Source organism: Grammomys surdaster, unplaced genomic scaffold (assembly GCF_004785775.1).
Source record: "Grammomys surdaster isolate TR1022 unplaced genomic scaffold, NIH_TR_1.0 147, whole genome shotgun sequence".
In the NCBI taxonomy this organism is placed as follows: domain Eukaryota; kingdom Metazoa; phylum Chordata; class Mammalia; order Rodentia; family Muridae; genus Grammomys; species Grammomys surdaster.
The window spans coordinates 3,109,999-3,124,692 of NW_021604605.1; the positions used below are offsets into that span (position 1 = coordinate 3,109,999).

Sequence of the window (14,694 nt, forward strand, 5' to 3'; positions counted from 1 at the left end):
TGCTGATAGTTTTAAAATACATATAAAAAGAAGGGCCAAGAGAACTTGGTGATCAACGTACAGCATAAGGAAACACTGAGAATGGCCTAGGACCACATTGTATGACATGGGTGTAAATTAGGTGATGACAAATAACCATAGCAAAATAAGGACAATTAATAACTCTCTTTGACTCAAGGGTCAGATTGCATTTTAATGGTAAAGCAAAGTACATCTTTCAGAACAAGTTTCAGGTAGAGCCCAACTCTCCCATTTGACAAATGAAGGAATTAGCATGATAAGCTATTCTACCTTGTATATTAATGTTGTTCCATGTAAAAAGGCTTTATCTCCCAAATTGGAACATAAACTTCCAAGTTGCATTACTTGTTTTATAGCCGTGTCTTCCTAATAGCATCTGATATAGGGACTGAGAACATAAGAAAAATTCAAAAAAATCGTTTTCCAAATTAAAATGAATTGAACTTCTTTTTCTTTTGTCAGACAAAACAAAGGAGATACTGTGCTTTCTGATAATTATGGTGAAGTGACTGTTCTCCCTTCTGAGTTTGTTTAATCAACTAAAAATCTCATGTTAATATTTGTTGCACTCCCATAGTAGTATATTAGACCCCATATATATACCTCGCTATTGTTGCTAAAGTTGATGCAGAGCTTTGTACCTCTTTATTTGCTTTCCAAAGCAACATGTATTTTCTTTGTATTTGCTACTTCAGTAATCCAGCATCATAACAGACTACCTATGTCCTATACCATCTATGGCTAATGTTCCGATGACCATATCTCTTTTTCTAGAGATGTATGTCTCCTCTTTGTTGTAGCTAATTGCAGATCTCCAATCTACCATGTTATAGAGTCATTGTGAACAATCACATCTTCATATGCATTGGCCTTGAGAACCTGGACCAGTGCCTTCCTAGTAGCAATCACATCAATCACTGAATTTTTGCCTGGCTTTGCTGGCATGATGTCATAGTCATCCTACTACCTGTGAATCATGGGCCATGCTTGTCAGCTCAGCCACTACTGTCTGTGTGATTCTGAGTCTACTTCTCAGAGTGTTCACCTTGTCTCTGCTCATCCCCTTCACCCTTATTTCCGGCTGCCACATTGTGGTCTCAATATGCTGTACTGAGGCCAGGCTCAGGTATAGGTGTTCTTTCTCCACCTATGAAACTCACCTACAGCTTGTCAACCAGTCACATGGACTAGAAACCTCAGTTAAAGGACTCTCAGGAAAGAACAAGATTTCTCAATGCTGTGGATTAAGTACTCCCATGTTGAATCCCCAAAGGACAAGCATGTAAACGGTGTACTTAAGCAGTTAGCAACAAAAATAAAACCACTCCTAATTGTTCTTTTCTAACTCCTCCAGAGACCAGGAGAAAAAAAACAGAAATTTAACCCACTATGTCAATTTATTCTGTAATGATCTGCATTTATTTTATAAAGATAAAGGTTTTACTTACATACATGTATGTGGCCCACATGCATTTCATGTTCTCAGAGGCCAAAAAGCAGAGGGCAAAGTCAAGTCCTTTGAACCCAGAAGTACAGGGGGTTGTGTGAAGATTCCCATGTGGGTTCTGAGAACTGAATTCAGCTCTTTCTCAAAAGCAGCAAGCACTCTTATCCACTGAGCCATCATCCCAGCCCCTCAATATATTTTTTAAGTAAATACCATGAAAACTGTTAGTTAACATTCACTCTATGGTCATCACTAGGTATCCATTAACAGGTAGACTGTTGAGATTAATGTTGTTTTAAGCTAAATTATGATGTAAATCCATAAATATGGCCCAAAAAGTTCACAAAGGAAATAACAGTAGTATGTTTATGAAAGTGAACACCAAATATATATTCTTAATAGCCCATCAGGGTCATTTTGATTTGCATTTCCCTGATGACTAAGGATGTTGAACATTTCTTTAGGTCCTTCTCGGCTATTCAAGTTTCCTCAGTTGAGAATTCTTTGTTCAGCTCTGTTCCCCATTTTTAATAGGGTTATTTAGTTGTCTGTAGTCTAATTTCTTGAGCTCTTTGCATATATTGGATATTAGCCCTCTGTCAGATGTAGGATTGGTACTAATTTGTTGGTTGGCATTTTGTTCTATTGACAGTGTCCTTTGTCTTATAGAAGCTTTGCAATTTTATGAGGTCCCATTTGTCTATTGTTGATCTTAGAGCATAAGCCATTGGTGTTCTGTTCAGAAAAATTTCCCTTGTGCCCATGTGTTAGAGGCTCTTTCCCACTTTCTCTTCTATTAGTTTCAGTGTATCTTGTCTTTTTTTTTTTTTTTGGATGTCCTAGATCCACTTGGACTTTAGTTTTGTTCAGGGAGATAAGAATGGATCAAATTGCATTCTTCTACCTGTTGGCAGCCAATTAAACCAGTACCATTTGTTGAAAATGCTGTCTTTTTTTTCACTGGATGGTTTTGGCTCCTTTGTCAAAGATCAAGTGACCATAGGTGCGTGGGTTCATTTCTGGGTCTTCAATTCTATCCCATTGATCTTCCTGCCTGTCTTTGTATCAGTACCATGCAGTTTTTATCACTATTGCTCTGTAGTACAGCTTCAGGTCAGGGATGGTGATTTCCCCAGAAGTTCTTTTATTGTTGGGAATAGTTTTCGATATCCTGTTTTTCTTTCTATTCCAAATGAATTTGAGAATTGTTCTTTCTAACTTTATGAAGAATTGAGTTGGAATTTTGATGAGGATTGCAATAAATCTGTAGATTGCTTTCTGCAAGAAAAGATGACCATTTTTACTATATTAATCCTGCCAATCCACAAACATGGAGGAATGGGTACAGAAAATGTGGTACATTTACACAATGGAGTACTATTCAGGTATTAAAAACAATGACTTCATGAAATTCTTAGGCAAATGGATGGAACTAGAAAATATCCTGAGTGAGGTAACTCAGTCACAAAAGAACACACATGGTATGCACTCGCTGATAAATGGATATTAGCTCAAAAGCTAGGAATACCCAAGATACAATTTGCAGACCACATGAAGCTCAAGAAGAAGGAAGACCAAAGTATGGATGCTTCAGTGCTTCTTAAAAGGGGGAACAGTGTACTCACAGGAGATAATATGGAGACAAAGTGTGCAGAGACTGAAAGAAAAGGAAAGGTCATCCAAAGACTGCCCCACCTGGGGATCCATTCCATATACAGTCACCAAACCCAGACACTATTGTGAATCCCAAGAAGTGCTTGCTGACAGGAGCCTGATATAGCTGTCTCCTGAGGCTCTGCCAGAGCTTGACAAATACAGAGGCAGATGCTCACAGCCAACTATTGGACTAAGCGCATGGTCCCCAATGGAGGAGTTGGAGAAGGGACTGAAGGATCTGAGTGGGGTTTACAGCCTCTTGTGGGGAGCAACATTGTCAACCAGCCAGACCCTCCAGGGCTCCCAGGGACTAAATCAGCAACCAAAGATTACACACGGAGGGACCCATAGCTCCGACCGAATATGTGGCAGAGTATGGCCTTGTTGGACATCAGTGGGAGGAGTGGCCCTTCTTCCTGTGGGGGATCGATGCCCCATTGTTGGGGAATGCCAGGGCGGAAAGGTGGGAGTGAGTGGGTGGGTGGGGGGGAACACCCTCATAGAGGATTAGGGAGGGTGGATTGTATAGGGAGTTTTCGGAGGGGAGACCTGGAAAGAGGATAACATTTGAAATATGAATAAAGAAAACAACCAACACATAACAAAGTGACATTTTCCAGAAGATAATGGACTAAGGCAGTAGTTCCTGTAGTTGGAGAGCAGAGACAAGGTGCTCGCTATTGGGCAGGGATGAGGTTCAGGCAGGTTGTGTCTTGTAAAATTGCGGCTGTAGTCTCTCCTGCTGATCAAGAGTTTCATCCTGACTAAATTGCAGAAGCCAGTGGTGCTGCTGGTGTTTTTTGGCGGCAGTTCAAGTTGAATCAGTAATTCTACTAAGGTATACACACTTACAAGATGTCAAAAACAATCAAATACAAGTTTGTGTCTCTCTCTTCTCACTCAAGATCTGCATCCAGATCTCGGTCTGGTTCGTTTTCAAAGTCTCAGTCCTGAAGTTGATCTGTCTCTTGTTCAAGGAAGCACAGGCTGAGTTCTAGGTCTCGTTCCGGATCATATTCTCCAGCTTTTATAACAGAGAAAGAAATCACTCCAGAGTGTATCAGAATCGAGATTACTGAGGTCACTACAGAGGCTACAAGAGGCCTTATTATGCTCATAGGCGAAACCGAGGCTTTTATCTATATGGTTCATCTCAGAAAGAGAGTGATGCTTCCGGAGGAGCTGCATACTCAAAAAGGTATTTGGAAGAGCAGAAGACAGAGAATGGGAAGGATAAGGAGCACAAACAAACAAATGCTGATAAAGAGAAGCTGAAGGAGAAAGGGGGCTTCTCTGATGCTGATATCAAAATGAAATCTGATCCATTTGCTCTCAAGTCGGACACTGAGAAGCCCTTCCGAGGCAGCCAGTCACCCAAAAGGTATAAGCTCCGGGATGACTTTGAGAAAAAGATGGCTGACTTCCACAAGGAAGAGATGGATGAGCAAGATAAGGACAAAAGTAAGGGAAGGAAGGAACCCGAGTTTGATGATGAGCCCAAATTTATGTCTAAAGTCATAGCTGGTGCAAGCAAAAACCAGGAGGAAGAGAAGTCAGGCAAGTTTGAGAGCCTGCATGCAGGGAAGGAAAAGCAGAGGAAAGTAGAGGAGCTGGAGGAGGAGCCTTTCATAGAGAGATCCCGAAAGGAGGAGCGTGGAGGGTCCAAGAGGAGCGACAGTGGGCACAGTGGCTTTGTGTCAGAAAAGAATTTCCGAGTGATTGCATACAAGGCAGTCCAGGAGAAAAGTTCATTACCTCCCCCAAGGAAGACCTCTGAGAGCCATGGCAAGCTGGGAAACAAAGGAGATGTTTCCTCAGGGAAGTCTTCCTTTTCCATTACTTGAGAGGCCCAGGTCAACGTCCGGATGGACTTCTTCGATGAGGACCTTGCACGAACCAGCGGCTTATTGGCTCAGGAACGAAAGCTTTGTCGGGATCTAGTCCATAGTAACAAAAAGGAACAGGAATTCCTATCGATTTCCCAGCACATACAGTCAGCTCAGTCTCAGCGTAGCCCCTCAGAACTGTTTGCCCAGCACATAGTGACCATTGTTCATCACGGTAAGGAGCATCACTTTGGATCCTCTGGAATGACATTGCACGAACGCTTTAGTAAATACCTAAAAAGAGAAAACGAACAAGAAGCAGCTAAAAATAAGAAAAGCCCAGACATACACAGGAGGATAGACATTTCTCCCAGTACATTCAGAAAGCATGGTTTGACTCATGAGGAATTGAAAAGTCCACGAGGACCTGGCTACAAGGCTGAAGGGAAATACAAAGATGATCCTGTTGATCTTCGTCTTGATATTGAACATCGTAAAAAACATAAGGAGAGAGATCTTAAGCGGGGTAAATCAAGAGAGTCCATTTATTCCAGAGACTCTAGCCACTCAAGAGAAAGATCAACTGAAAAGACAGAGAAAACCCACAAAGGATCAAAGAAGCAGAAGAAGCCCCGCAGAGCAAGAGACCGGTCTAGGTCCTCTTCCTCCTCTTCCCAGTCATCTCACTCCTACAAAGCAGGGGAGTAACCTGAGGAAGCAGAAGAGAGGGAGGAGAGCACCACAGGTTTTGATAAATCCAGATTGGGGACCAAAGACTTCGTGGGTCTTAATGAAAGAGGAATGGATTAAAAAAATGTGGTATATTTACACAATGGAGTATTACTCAGCTATTAAAAACAATAAATTCGAGAGTTTCCTAGGTAAATGGATGGAACTAGAAATTATCATCCTGAGTGAAGTAAGCCAATCACAAAAGAACACACGCGGTATTCACTCACTGATTATTGGATATTACCCCAGAACCTTGAAATGTCCAAGATGCAAGTCACAGGCCACATGAAGCTCATAAAGAAGGAAGACCAAGTGGGGGTGATTCGGTCCTTCTTAGAAGGAGCAACAAAATATTCAAGGGAGCAAATATGGAGACAAAGTGAGGGACAGAAACTGAAGGAGGGGCCGTCTCAAGACCACCCCACCTGAGTACTCATCCCATGTGCAATCACCAAAGGTAGATGCTGATGTGGAAGTCAGGAAGTGCATGCTGATAAGAGCCTGATATGGATGTCTCCTCAGATGTCTGCAAGAGTCTGACATATTCAGAGGCAGATGCCCACAACTAGCCATTGAACTGATCATGGGGTTCCCAATGGAGGAGTTAGAGTGAAGACTGAAGGAGCTGAAAAGATTTGCGGCACCATGAGGAGAGCAACAATACCAACCAACCACAGCTCCCAGGGTCTAAACCACCAGCCTGGGAGCACTTAGGGAGGGATCCAGGGCTTCAGCTGAATAAGTAAGACCAGAGGGCCCTGCTGGGCATAGGTGGAAGAAGAGAACCTTGACCTCATGAAGGCTGGATGCCCCAGGGGGTGGGAATTTTGAGGGTGGGGAGGTGGGAGTGGGGGAGTAGGTAGGGGTTATATCCGCAGAGAAGAAGGAGGAGGGGTGAGGGGATAGGGGGTTCCTGGGTGGGTGGGAGATGGGGTAAGGGGACAACATATGAAATGTAAATAAAACATCCAATAAAAAAGAAAAGAACTAGCAAAAAAGAAAGAAAGAAGGAAAGAAAGAAAGAAAGAAAGAAAGAAAGAAAGAAAGGAAGGAAGGAAGGAAGGAAGGAAGGAAGGAAGGAAGGAAGGAAGGAAGGAAGGGGCGGCAGAGCTCAAGGAACCTTTCAATTTCAAGCAAGAGGGAGAGGTTGGGGCAGAGGAAACTATTCTGGTAACAATAACAACCACAGCAACAATGATTTTCAATAGAGAAGCCGGGAAGAACAATGAGATCCAGAGTACACACCAAGAGCAAGAAGTATTACTTGCATGACCGGGAAGGCGCGGGCAGTGACAAATGGATGAGTTGAGGCCGTGGCCGAGGAGCCTTTCCCCTGGGGAAGGTCCAGTTCAAGTACTGGAAATCCAGTACCAGCCCCAGGCAGGGCTCATGACAAGTTCAGTGGGGAAGAGGGAGAGATTGTAGATGATAAGAGTGAGACAGGGATCAGAGAAGGAAAGTTTACAGCCCTCAGCTGAGTAGGAGCCACTCTTGATCGAGCCCTTGCCCCTGGGAGAAAGGCGCTGGGAGAGGCTGGTGAAGCTAAATAAGGAGCCTCAAGACGATCCTGAAAACCTCACCCTACAACCCACTAGCCACACAGAATCCCACGACATCAGAGTGTTTCTCCGGTGCCATCTCACTGGACAGAGGACAGGATGCTGCCACAGCGCCTAGATCAGGCTCATGAGTCCAGCAGACCACACACACTGGGCTCCTGCTGCTGTTGGTGTGTGGGATGGGGCGTGGTAGGGAGAAGGATGCAGATGCTTGGACTTTGTTTTGATTTTGTTTGGTTTTGTCGTCCTACCCCCACTCTTCCCCCTTGCCCCCAAAGAGAAACCAAGTTTTCTTAATTTCATTTCATTTGGAACTAAATTGGAATTTGGTTTTCAAAAAATATAACCAAGTGGAAATAATTTATATTTTAGAAAGATAACTTAAATGTGTTATTTCTAATGCCAACAAATACGTAAAATAGAACATCCTTCCATCCTTCTTTAAAAGCATGTTAAATTTTTACAATGCCATTTATTTAAGTAGCAAATTACGAGAAACATTTTTGAGAGGTTTTTAATGAAATAATTATAGGACATTTTAATCATGAGTTTGATTTTATTTTACTAAATGAGAAGTATGCTAGTATTCTAAAATTCTCTATTTTAAGCGATAAAAAGCAAAATTACATGAGGAACAATTGCTACTTCAATATTTTCTATATGAGCTACTGTGACTCAGGCTTAAAGTGGTAGATGTTATTGACTAAAAAAAAAAAAAAAAACCATGTGACTTCTTAATTAGAAGGTACTTTGCCGTAGCAATGAGCCCTCCAAAACTGAGGAGAGCTCAGAGCTGGATTTCATGTCCCTCAGGGCCTTGGCACTATGGTTTTAAGTAGAAATTTATAATACATCATTTTAAAACTTACTGTTTCTTTGTGAGTTTCACATCATGTACCACAGTCCTGCTCATCTCCCTGTCCCCTCATATCTACCCTTTATCCTTGCAACTCCTCCCCCAAATTAAAAACACACAAGCAACTCCACCACTACCAACAACAAACCAAAGCATAGAAAACAACCCATTGTGAAAGCTGTCAGAGTGTACTCTACAGTATATCACTCTATCCAGACATCTTCACTTACAAATATTCATTGCAGTGAGTCATTAGTCTGGTACAAGATCTTTGGCTTCTGTGACACCATCAATATTGGATCTACATCAGGACTTTTTCCAGTTATCCTGTTGTTGACCTGTATCATGGAGATCCTGCGGCTTTGGAAGAGCAGGACTACCCTTTCACAAATTTCAACTGTGTACAAATCAAATAGATTTTGAGGTGGGTCAAATCAGAGCTCTGGATCTGGACCTGGGTGATAGCTGAGCTGGTCAGCCCACTGGCTCTCCCTTATCTGCATCACCAGGACGAGCACTCCAGCACTGCTCCAGGGCTAGCTCTCCTGAGTTCATGACCCTGTGGCCAGCTTTCCCAACTGCCAGAGGTGGTGAGGATCAGGGGTGGGAAGGAGCATCCTCTGTGTCTGTGCCATCCCATAGTTGATGAATGATGTAGTCAGCTCTCCTATGCTCATGCCCTGTGGTTGCCTCACACAACATCCCTGTCATCAGGGGGCAGCTCCACTCTGCTGCCTAGATGAGGTGCATCGCCTGCTTTCTGGAGTATTGCCACAGGTGAGAGATGGGGCCAGCTCTCCAGAGCCCTGCCTTCAGTGAGGGGCAGACCCAGTTTTACACAGCCCCTGGACATTCAGATGGTCCCCAGCAGCTGCTCCAACCAGGGACATCCCCAAATTCTCTAGTGATAATATAAGCAGTGGCAGCTTGGGCTGGCACCTTACTACGACTCCAGGTGTCAGGGATGAGAGCTGATAACAGGCTCCTCCTCTCCACCCTGAGTCTTCAGTTCCATCTCTCTTGATAATGCTCTAACCTTTCCACTTCTCGTTTTCACCCATTTGTCTTCCACATGTTTACACATTGTGTGGCTCTTGCTTCAGACTTGACAAGTGGTTGTTAGGACCTTGGGTGACCTTCTCTATTCACCCTGTATGACATATTGGCAAGCAGGTGTCTCTGGCCTACCTGTGCAGCACACTGGATGGCAGGTGTTTGGATGGCATCACAGTCCACAGGTCCCTCTATCTTCCTCCTCCTGTGCTGCCTGCTTGGATTTGATTTGCTTTGATCTGATTTTTATGAGTCCTAGGCATAAAACAAGTTTGACCACCAAGACGGGCATCAAACTAGGATGAACAAAAAACTGCCAACTGCTCTGACCCTGACTAATAGAAAAACACCACCAACAAGATGTCTGTTTGTCCATTGCCAGGGAGCAATTATACATTATTATGGTACATGAGGAGGCCAGACAACAACTTGCAGTAGTCAATTCTCTCCTTCTACCATGAATCTTGGAGATTAAATTCAGGTTATTTATTAGGTTCAGTAGCACGCTTCTCTACCCACAAGCTGTCTTATCAATCCTCAATTCTATGTCTTCATCAGAAGACGAGGCAGTATTTTCTCAGTCACTGCACACTACTACCAACTGCTAAAGTTGTTCTAAAAGTATGAGAAAATATAGCTCAGGAAGAATGTCTTCAAAAGTTAGCAAACATGTAGTGTGCAGTTAGAGTATAGAAAGTATACTCTTCATTCTTTTAAATAGGTTAGAGGAAGAAAGAAAATAGAAAGTTATTTACAATCACTCACTGAGGCTTCCATATGTTTTAAAATCATATAGGCATGTATTTATATCTCTCCCATAACTGTATTCATTTTTAAGCTTAAGCTTCAAATTTCTTACTGTAAAATAGGGATTATAAAAATGCCTACCTCACAGTTTTGACTTGAAATTTAAGTGAAGTAATACGTATAAAGCTGCGATCATGATTTGTGACACATTGTAGTCATGACAAATATGTGAGCCAAAACAGAACACAAGCATCAGTTTACCCTTCAATATCTATACTTTTGTATAAGTGGTCATTTGTTGTGTGTAGCAACAATGAACGTATTATTTAAATTTTATGATGGCATAACCTTCTGAAAAAGTTTTCTCTTACTATTATAATTTCATTTTTTGTCTCATTCTAGACAAAGTTGACACTGTGGGTGTGTACCTTAGTGGTAGTAATTTTCTGACATACATGAGGTACTAGACTTGAATTGCAACACTACAAAATGAAAATCATAAAATGAAATGAATAGAAAGCAAATGAGCTCCAATATATTCAGCCTATAAATTAATTGGCCATTTGGATTCGAGGGGGGAATCTCGTTCTTTTACTTTTAAAATTTATTGTTTGAGAATATATATATTTGCTTAAAGCCACATCCACTTATTCCCCTCCAATGCCTCCTATAACCCTCATTACTTATTCCTGCCAACTTCATGGGCTTTTTCTAAACCCACTGAGCCTACTTAGTGCTTCCACTATGTATACAGGAATAAGACCACCATCTAGTGGAGTATGAGCAACCTATAAAGTGGCCTCATCCCTGAAGACTATCCTTCCCTGAATGATTATCTGAAATGTCATTATCTACCATTAATTCCTCCAGTAGAGACTTAGAGAATCTCTCACTCCATCCATGAAGGGATTATGTCTGGCTTGATCTTATATGGGTCTTATGCACACAGTCATCACTTCAAGTTCATGCGTGTAACAGTCCTGTTGTGTATCACAATGTTTCGATACAAATATCCACTACCTCTGGCTCCTACAATCTTTCTTTCCTCTCTTTCACAATGATTCCTGAGACCCATAGTTTCTACTCTCAGTATGAAGACCAGTTGTCTCTCTCTATAGTAATGGCCATCTACTGTGAAAAGAAACATCTTTATTGGGGGATAAAAACTATACTAATTTGGTACATTCTCACAGGTTTTCAAATTTAAATTGGTCATTTGTATTTGAAAATTCATGATGTTTGAAGTTAAGTTTAAGTGATAATGAATGGTCACACCTCCTGAGAACTTCATTGGTTATCTGTAGTCAAACTTCAAGGTGATTAAAGTTAAATTAAAAAAAGACAATGAACTGCTCCAATTCTGAAAAACAAACAAAAACAAATGCTATATTTAATAACATATGACTGACCAAATCTTTCATTTTGTTTAAACTTTAATTAATTCCACCATTACTTCAAGATACATCCTGGCAGACAGAAAGCCATTTTGTACCCTAAGCATTTCTGGACTAAATAGTTTATTGATCAATAAAAATATTTATTAATATAATCAAAATAAACTCACCAGAGACTCTTGTAAATGAACATGGATTAGAAAAACCCATGGGTACTCTGACTTTAAAAATGCTACAAAAAGAGAATCTACTCTCTTGTGTAGATTTTGTTGGAGTATGGCCAATTTATAAAGTGAACAGATTCTTGCATAAATTTAATTTCTGGTGTTTTCTAATCCATTTCATTGAACTAAAAGCACTTCTGAAAGTACAGGAGATGTACCATTAACTAACCAACAAGACACAGCAAGCAGACAAAGTGAAATACCATAGATGAAGGTGGGGACCAATGTGATTCCTGAAATGAAAGAGGAAGAGGAATAAAGTTGCCAGCCTAATACTTATTGGAGTTTGATCATTTTCATTAGGCTCTAAAAAGAGGTTGAGAAGAACAAGCAATGAGATGTGCCTTTCACTGACAGAGAGAAATTTATTGGGGAGTCGCAGGAACCTTTTTAGCTATGAGAGAAAATTAGACAAGTAAACTAATGTCTTTCCTTTTGATTACGTCTGGGAGACATTAAGCAGGATTCTCTTTAGAGTGAAACATATGTTACATCTGGAAGCAGAGAGAAAGCTGTGGGGAGGTTTTTGACATGAAACCAAGACTCTTAGTGAGCAAAATTTGTAAGAGATAATAAAAAAATCCACCTTATCAGATAGAGATATGTGTGATAGCAATATTTATGTTTAATGTTTTCAAATTTCTCCTATATTACTGAATGACTATGTTTGCTGGGTACTCAATAGGCAATCATTATGAACTCCCTTTTGCTGGGGAAACTTTAGATTTCATGTCTGTGTAAAACAACACTTTATGACGTACAGCTGATAACAGGCAACACTACTTTCTGCATACTATCTCCTCATAGGGTGGGCCCAAATCACCTTCTGAGAAACCTTAGAAGGTTGGTCTGACCTATTAAAATCAATGACAATAACGAACAAGCCTCATACAGTGCACTGGAAACAGCTGAGTGAAGAAAAGGCATGCTAGGCCCATAACTAAAACATTTTTCAAAATTTAAAGATTATAACATAATTACATCATTGTCCCTTCCCTTTCCTTCCATCAAACATTTCCATACACCTCTCCTTGCTCTTTCAAATTTATGGTACTTTTTTCACTAATTGTTGTTGTTGTTGTTGGTGGTGGTGGTGTGTGTGTGTGTGTATGTGTGTGTGTGTGTATGTATGTGTTACTAAATACCTAATAAGGCCTGTCCAGCCTGTATAATGGTACTTTTGTATATGTTTTCTGTATAGACTGTTTGGAATTAAGTAATCAGTTAGTGTGTTGTTTCCCAGGAAAGACTGTCTCCTGTTCTCAGTTTTCCTTAGTTAGTTATAGTTCTTTCTCTATTGTTGCTGGGCTTTTCTCTGCACACATTAACATGTTTGTTGTTCTTGTTCTCCTTATAAAGCTAATGTCTAGGCAGCCATGTTAGTGAGACATCATGGACATGGATGTAGCTTCTGTCTCTTCTAGGAGACAGGGTCTCACAGCAAAGTTCCGGTTTCTCTGGCCCTTACAAGCTTTCCTCCCCCATTTTCACAATGATTCTTGAGCTTTAAGTTCAAGACTGATGTAGACATGTTAGTTGAGACTGGGTTTCTTGGCTCTGTATTTTGTTTCATGTGGTATTCTGTAATCAATTTCATCTAATTCAAAGAAAAGTTTGTATGATGAAACACCTTTTCTACATTTCAGTAAGTATAAGGACAAACATTTAGAAAATAGTTAAGGAGTATGCTGATTTATTTTAGTAATGGTTGTAGGTTCTTCTCCAAGATGCATTGCCTTACTTGCCCCAGGTAGGAAGTGATTTTTTTTCCTATTGAGCAGGTTTTAAGTACCTGCAAAGATCATTATTTCATTTTTCTTTACAACTGAATAACACTCCATAATGTGTATGTACCACATTTTCTGTAACGATTCATCAGTTGAAGGACATATAGGTTGTTTCTCCCTAACTATTGTGAATAAATCAGCAATGAACATGGCCGAGCAAGTGTCCATGTAGAATGCTGTTTATAAATCATTTTAACATAAACAGATGTTAAACAAATTATTAAACATAAAAATAAAATAACTGAAAGACTATTTAAAGCACCCTTGAAGGAACTAAAAAAGAAATAAAGAGTAATGGGTGAATATTTTGTATAGGATTGCAAGGTAAGAGTTCTCAAGAGAAGAATTAGGTAGCCTGAGTTTGAATGTGTCATATTACATGCTAATAAAAGTTTGAAGTTTGAGGAAATGAGTATAGTAGAACAAAGGGAGAAGAATTAGACAGCTCCAAAGGAATGAAAGAACTGGGTATCTTTAAAGAAGATAAGATGAAGTACCTCAGTTGCTTGCTTATTCATTCAACCATAACCACTAAGCATAAACACAAACGTATGTGCCTGTAGTAGTAGACACATACCCAGAGAAGGTGAGGGAATACACTATGTATGTCTATGGCTATGCCTATATCTATATATTATATATCTACATCTATCTGTCTATCTATCTATCTATCTATCTATCTATCTATCTATCTATCTATATTTATCTATACCTGTACCCATACCTATTTCCAGTTCCATATCCATATCTAGATCTTTATCTATAGCCACACCCATTTCCATATCCATATCCATTTACATATCTATATTTATTATGTCTAGTGATATGTAGATATAGGCAGTGAATTCCTCACTTTATATAATTATATAGAGATATAGATATAGATAGTTCATTGTTCTAGGATTTTGAGGAATATAAAAGATTGTCTTTATACTCATGAAACTTATCAGGAGGGACAGAAAGCATAACATTAGGTCAAAATTTATGAACGAATGTCAAAAGTATAGACAGAGAACTCACAAAGCCCTCACCCCTAGATGAAGAGCTGCAGGCAATTAATGGCTAATGATAAAAAGTAATCAGTTGTCTCCAGGGACAAATCTCATGATAGATGATTGAATCCTAAGTGGTCAACACTAAAAATATATTTGCATGTGAGCAACATGGATATAGTAGGTTATATTTATGTACTTATTCATTTATATAGTGTTGTGGATGGCCCTGGTGCTGCCTGTATTTTTGATGCAAATTCTGCTTCCCTAAGAGGGGCAAGCAGTGAGTCACATACTCAGGTGACTTCTTGTGAACCATCCACTAATGAATAAAGGGGCCAATCACTGGACAAGTAGATGGGACTTCCGGGTTGGATAGGGGAAGACAGAGGAAGAAGCG

The 14,694-nt window shown here is 40.3% G+C and overlaps 1 non-coding gene across 1 annotated transcript; it reads right to left on the minus strand.

Annotated features, from left to right (window-relative positions):
- Positions 1 to 9,396: 9,396 nt before the first annotated feature.
- On the minus strand, positions 9,397 to 9,538 carry LOC114619163. Its single transcript, XR_003711080.1, has one exon. It is a non-coding gene; the product is annotated as a small nucleolar RNA SNORA48 (small nucleolar RNA).
- Between the last annotated feature and the right edge of the window lie 5,156 nt (positions 9,539 to 14,694).